The sequence below is a fragment of the Hypanus sabinus genome (assembly GCF_030144855.1).
Source record: "Hypanus sabinus isolate sHypSab1 chromosome X1 unlocalized genomic scaffold, sHypSab1.hap1 SUPER_X1_unloc_2, whole genome shotgun sequence".
NCBI lineage: Eukaryota > Metazoa > Chordata > Chondrichthyes > Myliobatiformes > Dasyatidae > Hypanus > Hypanus sabinus.
Genome location: NW_026778968.1, coordinates 759,520 through 766,773, shown reverse-complemented (window position 1 = coordinate 766,773; position 7,254 = coordinate 759,520).

The following is a 7,254-nucleotide window of genomic DNA, read 5'->3' as shown; positions in this document are numbered from 1 at the left end:
CCTGCAACGAACTCACTTCATATTCTCCTGAGGCAAATCCAAATACCAATAGATCATCCACATACACCAAAACTCCAAACGCCTCCACATCCCCTATGGTCTTCCACCTGCCCCACAGGAAGGTTGCAAGGGCTCCAGATATGCCCTGTGGCATCTTTTCGGACCCGAAGTCTCCTAGGGAATTTATAACGGCCGTCTTCTCCTTGTTGGCCCCAATCATCGGGATATGGCAACATCCACTCCTCAGATCCAGCACCTTAAACCACTTCACACCACTCAGACAGGCCATCGCCTCTTCGGCCCTCAGGGCCATATTCTGGTCACTGACAGTGCGCCTCTTCAACGCAATATAATCCATACACACGCTGCCTACATCTTCCACGGCTGTAGGGGCCAGTCGCCGCAACCTCTCTCTCTCTGAGGTGTCTTCAGCAGTCAACTCCCCTCCCTTGTGGTATTTCGCAGCGTCCACGAAGAGGGTCTCACCATCAGATACTTCCCCCAGGCCGTACCACCACTGGCTCTTGTTTGAATTCGTTATCAGCCCAATGCTGCTACACACGTCCGCACAAGCAGCTCGAAACCCTGGGTGCATCGACAATGCCTCCAAACAGCGCTCACCCGCCTCCTCCGGGCAGGCTCCCAAGCGCACCAGCAGGATTTTGGTTCTCTCTAGAACAGAAACTCTGCCCGTCTCAACAGGGTCCGGACACATCAGCATTAACGATTCCTGAACCTCAGTCTCCTCCACATTTGCCTCCAAGAACTCCATTTTCACTGACCAACAACCGTTGTCTGGATAATCACCGACACTGGTACCCCGAATCTCCAGTGTCCTCAATGTCGTCAAGGGTAAATGCTTCCAATAACGGTTATGAAACAAACTGTACAGCAACTTCACCGGCGCCCCGGTGCCGAGGATGGCTTTAACTTGACTTCCATCCATCCGTAACAACACCTGTGCGCATGGCCCCTCTAAGCCTTCAGGAATAGAGTCTGCTCCTTTCGGGAGTTCCTTGGTACATTGCTGGGAACGTGCTCCCCCAGAGACCCCAAGCCTTCCCCCACTGGGCCTCCTCTAAGTTTCCCGACACCTCTCGAATCAACGGAACAACTGATCCCCTTGACAGATCCCCTTGGCACCACAAGCAATTTATCTGCCCCCCCTAGGCAAAAAGGGATACCCTAAGAACTTCCCACCAATCTCCTGCCACGGATATGATAAGCCCCCCAGCTGTGGCATTTGACTTCCAGTCGAACCACACGCATTTTCCCACACTTTCCCAGAACTGGCAGCGGTTACTTCGAGGTAATTGCGCCTGACAGTTCTAACAAAGTCACCAGCCCGCTACTCAAACTTTCAACCCGTCCCTGTCGCTTTTCCTCAGCCAAGCACTGCCACTCACCCAACAACTGAGAGGTCCGCTCCGCCCACGACTCCGCCCCTTTAGGGCTGGACATTATTTCAATAACTGGGCGGAGCCCACCACTGCTGAAACATCCCAAGCTGTCACTCCTCACTCTCCAAACAGTACGGACAACCCATGGTCCCACCACCATTTCGTCAGCCAACAGCAACCACCCCACCCAACACACACACCGCGATAACCAGCAATCGCACACCCACAAAGGCACACCAGCTCTTCGCCGCAGACACAATTTAAAGAGGGTGATCACACAGCTTCCACAGAAATTAACCCCGGACGAGCACCCCACAATGTAACCCCCTGGGTCGCCTCAGGCTCGCTCAGCTCATTTCGTCTAGGGCAGGGGTCAGCAACCTTTACCACTGAAAGAGCCACTTGGACCCGTTTCCCACAGAAAAGAAAACACTGGGAGCCGCAAAACCCGTTTGACATTTAAAATGAAATAACACTGCATACAACGTTTTTTTTGCCTTTATGCTATGTATAAACAAACTATAATGTGTTGCATTTATGAAATTGATGAACTCCTGCAGAGAAAACGAAATTACATTTCTGCATGCAACAAAAACATTTTGAACTCCGAAAAAAAGACGTTGGGTTGAAGGTTACTTTTAAGTAAAATATTCAATGTCTATTTGAGTCCTTCTTGTATTTATGAAAAACGCCGAACTTAAATTTTCCGCCAGCAGCAAACCAAAAATAACATCAGCCAGCTGTCAGCCTGAAAAATAAAAGGACTATTTCACTGAACAATGAAAAAATATGAATATGAGTAAAATAATAGGCAATTAAAATATTTATCATACTTGGTTAATGGGATTTCTGCTCCTGGACCTCAGCGCACAGCGTCTGCACATCAGGGCTGTATGACGTCACCTTCATCTTTACACAGGATCGCAAGCTGTCATCTGTGAGGTTTTCAATATCACTCCATTTGTGTTTCTGAGCAAGAACGGCCTTCTGACGGGCAACATCTTCAAGGTCTGCTGTCAAGCGTCTAAACTTGGACACCCATATGTCTTTGTCGGCTATGTCGGCCAGTTCCATCTCAAGATCAGGTTGACTCACACCTGCCAATGCAGTCGTATTCAGTAGGGAAGGATCGATGCTTAAGGGAGTGACCGGGAAGGATAATGTGTTTTTTTCCTCTCTGAACTCACAGAAGCGTTTCCCAAACGATGTTTGCATTGCGATGATTGCAGAATGTAAATACTCCGAAATTATCATGTCGTGACCTTGTTTGAACTCTCTCAAATTGGGGAAGTGAGACAAAGTGCCTTTCTGTAAATCTCTGGCAAGCACTGTCAACTTGCGCTCGAATGCCAAAACATCCTCCAACATGTGCAGGGCTGTACGTCCTTTCCCCTGAAGAGCTGTGTTCAGCGTGTTCAGGTGCGCTGTCATGTCTACCATGAAGTGTAGCTTTTCCAGCCACTCTGGCTGTTCCAGCTCAGGAAAGGTGAGCCCTTTGCTGCCCAGGAAAGTTTTCACTTCTTCCAGACACGCGACAAAGCGTTTCAGCACCTTCCGTCTGGACAGCCAGCGATAAAAACACGTTGTAGCGGTGTCAGTAAACTGCAGTCAAAGATAGCTTTATTCGAACTAAACAGCCTTGCTTTTCAGCCTCCCTCAACCCAGCCCCCATGGACGCAGATGCTGCAAAAGACGCGTACTCACAAACCCCCGTAGGCTATCTCCCTTAGCCGGAATGCTGGCTAATTGTGAGCCGTTTTATGATGTGGCAGGAAATGTGTCGCTACACTTAGGTTGTACAAGATCACCATAATTACATTTCAAAAGCTAACAAACTAACATAAAATACATTTTAATTAAATACTGACCAATTATTTCCCAAAGCCACAGGGAGCCGCAGCACAGAGGTGAAAGAGCCACAAATGGCTCGGGAGCCGCAGGTTGCCGACCCCCGGTCTAGGGGGAGCAGCCTTCGGCCCCGCCAAACTGGGTAATCAGCTGGTGTGGATGCTGTGTGATGTCCCCGCCTCACCCAAAACCAGACAGTACACCATATGCGATTAAATGAGTACAATTTATAAAGGTTACTGTAACGTTCTCCTTCGGGTGTACTAATAACGCCGAATTCAACGTCGAGATAAACCACAGTCAATGAAACCAGATCGCAGTAAGATTAACCATTTACTGTTCACTCTTCACATTAACATATGGTGAAAACTGTTGATAAAACAATACAAGATTGATACAGTATTTGTTCCTTCCTTAATATCACATTTCAAGTGTAAATACTTGCAAAGGTGACTATAACTACATTACACTAAGGTGCAGTATACAGGGAGAGTTTACCTGCTCCATTGACTACTTTAAATACACTTCCATGCAAACTATCCGCGATTCTTTAACTAACGAAAGCATAAACATTATCTACCGTCGTTACTTCTAACAGGATCGGCATTAACATCTTAGTTCAATATATCGATTATCTATTAACTTACAGCGTTGCTCTCACTGTGATTTCTCATGCCTGCAAAACAACTTCTGCTCAGGTGAGCCTCGTGGTGAGCCCCCACCCTCGCGCTAATTTCAAACCGGTGTTTTCCCACAAGACGCGGCGAAACCGGATGTGACGTCATCGCATGCCGATATATTTTACATGCAATGAATATACTTTAAACACTTCTAATTCTAACTAGAAAACACTATTGAATGAATTACTAAGCGAAAATATTATAAGCTAAATAACTGTCGTAAAGACAGCACAGTTACTATAACTAAGTGATTAATAATGATACAGTACATATGAAGAGAAAATTAAAGAAAAGGCGCCAAACTTATCAAAGTCCAAACCACTTCGTGCTCAACCGTTGGAGCTCAATTTCTGAAGTCTTCTGGCCACCATTCGATCCCCTCCGAACTCCTCGTCTCTCCAAACAGCTCAGGACCCTCCGAGTGGTCAACCAAGCACATCTAGCTTCATCCCCCCCCCCCTCCTCGGAGAATCTCCCGGCCTCGGACCCCCCTTTGGGGTCCGATCCTCGCCCAGCTTAGAGCATTGCGTCCTCTCTCTCGACCCCCTCGCGCCGATCTGCCCAAAAGCCCGTCAACAAAAGCTTACAGACTCAGAAGAAAGAACATTAATCCCCATTTGGTTTACAAAGGAATACCATTCTCGTTATCAGTAAATTAGCATTCCTGCTAGTTAACAAAAAGAAGAAACCCTCTTTACACAAGCAAAATCAGAGTCCTGATAAAGGGTGTCGGCCCGAAACATCGACTGTTTCCTCTTCTCCGCAGTGCTGCCTGGCCTGCCGAGTTCCTCCAGCATTTTGTTTTGTTGTTAAGGTTACAAAGTTCCCGTTTCTGGAAAAAAAAGAGTATATTTTCGTCTGTACGAACCATTCCTGCTCCCGACATGAAGTTAACAGGAGGAAATCTGCAGATGCTGGAAATTCAAACAAGACACACAAAATGCTGGTGGAACACAACAGGCCAGGCAGCATCTATAAGGAGAAGCACTGTTGACATTTCGGGCTGAGACCCTTCATCAGGACTAACTGAAAGGAAAGGCAGTAAGAGACTTGAAAGTAGGAGGGGGAGGGGGAAATGCGAAATGACAGGAGTAGACCGGAGGGGGTGGGGTGAAGCTAAGAGCTGGAAAGGTGATTGGCAAAAGTGATGCAGAGCTGGAGAAGGGAAAGGATCATGGGACAGGAGGCCTCGGGAGAAAGAATGGGGGTGGGGAACACCAGAAGGAGATGGAGAACAGGCAGAGTGATGGGCAGAGAGAGAGAGAAAAAACAAACAACTAAATATATCAGGGATGGGGTAAGAAGTGGAGGAGGGGCATTAACGGAAGTTAGAGAAGTCAATGTTCATGCCATCAGGTTGGAGGCTACCCAAACGGTATATAAGGTGTTGTTCCTCCCTGAGTGTGGCTTCATCTTCATCCCGGAATGAAGTTTCCTTTCCTTCACGCACGTTTTCTCCTTCTTCTCTGCCTGCAGGTTCTCCTTTTTTCTGCCACCTTGAACTGTCTTCTAGTAAATCAATTTTAACTGTTTTACAAATGACGACAAAGTACTATATTACCTTTAACTGCACCAGAGTGAGGGAGTGATAGTGAGAGTGAGAGAGTGGGAGAGTGAGTGAGTGAGTGAAGGAGAGGGAGAGAGGGGGGATGGAGAGGGAGAGAGGGAGGGAGAGGGAGAGAGGGAGATAGGAGAGAGAGGGGGAGAGAGAGAGAGAGACAGACAGACAGAGAGAGACCGAGATCAAGCGAGCGAGAGAGAGAGAGAATGAGAATGAGAATGAGAGAGAGAGTGAGAGGGAGAGTGAGAGTGAGAGAGAGAGTGAGAGGGAGAGTGAGAGTGAGAGAGGGAGAGGGAGCGAGAGAAAGAGTACAGGTCAGCAAGTAGCATTGAGTGGAAGGTAGAGACGAGGTGAAAGGAAGAAAGCTGGAAGGACCATATGGGGCCAGGGCAATCAGTACCGTGGCTCCGATGGGCTGAGGTGAACATATTTCAGTGCAGGCTGTATTGCAATTAAGGCAGAGGAACTGCGAGCCCGGACACAGTGTTTCATCCATTACAAAGATCTGGTTGCGGGAAGGACAAGACTGATGGTTAAACATTCCAGATTCAAGGAGTCCAGAGGGAGGTAAAGGAGGTTGTGGAGCTTCACAGATGATCAGGCAAATTGTCACAGGGGCAAGGTCATTCCAGAGGCTCGACCACGTGCGTTGACTATGTAAGATTATGTGAACAAGGAAACTTTGTGCCTACTTCTAAGCACCTTAAAACTGAGACCTCTCATGTTAGCCATTTCAGCCCTGGGAAAACGCCTCTGACTATCCACACGATCAATGCCTCTCATAATCTTATACACCTCTGTCCGGTCACCTCTCATCCTCCATCGCTCCACGGAGAAATGCTCCCCAATCCAATCCTTGTAAGTATCCTCTGCACCGTTTCTACAGTTTCCACGTCCTTCCTATAGTGAGGAGACCAGAACTGAGCACAGTACTCCGAGTGGGGTCTGACCAGTATCCTTCATAACTGTAACATTACCTCGGCCCTTAAGCTCAACCCCACGATTGATGAAGGCCAATGCACCGCATGATTTCTTAACTATAGAGACAACCAGTGCAGCAGCCTTGAGTGCCCTATAGACTCGGACTCCAAGATCTCTCTGATCCTCCACACTGCCAAGAGTCTTGCCATTAATACTATATGCTGTCATCGTATTTGACCGACCAGAATGAACCACCTCACAGTTATCTGGCTTGAAATCCATCTGCCCCTTCTCGGCCCATTTTTGTATCCGATCAATGTCCCGCTGTAACCTCTGACAGCCCTCCACACTACCCACAACACGCCAACCTTTGTGTCATCAGCAAATTTACAAGCCCATCCTTCCACTTCCTCATCCAGGTCATTTATAAAAATCACAAAAAGTAGGGATCCCAGAACAGATCCCTGAGGCACACCACTGGTCACCGGCCTCCATGCAGAATATGACCTGTTTACAACTATTGTTTACCTTCTGTGGGCAAGCCAATTCTGGATCCATAAAGCAATTTCCCCTTGGATCCCATGCCTCCTTACTTTCTCAATGAGCCTTGCATGGGGTATCTTGTCAAATGCCTTGCTGAAATCAATATAAACTACATTTACTGTTCTACCATCATCAATGTGTTTAGTCACATCCTCAAAAAATTCAATCAGGCTCGTGAAGCATGACAAAGCCATGCTGCCTATTCCTAATCATATTATGCCTCTCCAAATGTTCATAAATCCTGCCTCTCATGATCTTCTCCATCAACTTACCAACCACTGAAGTAAGACTCACTGGTCTA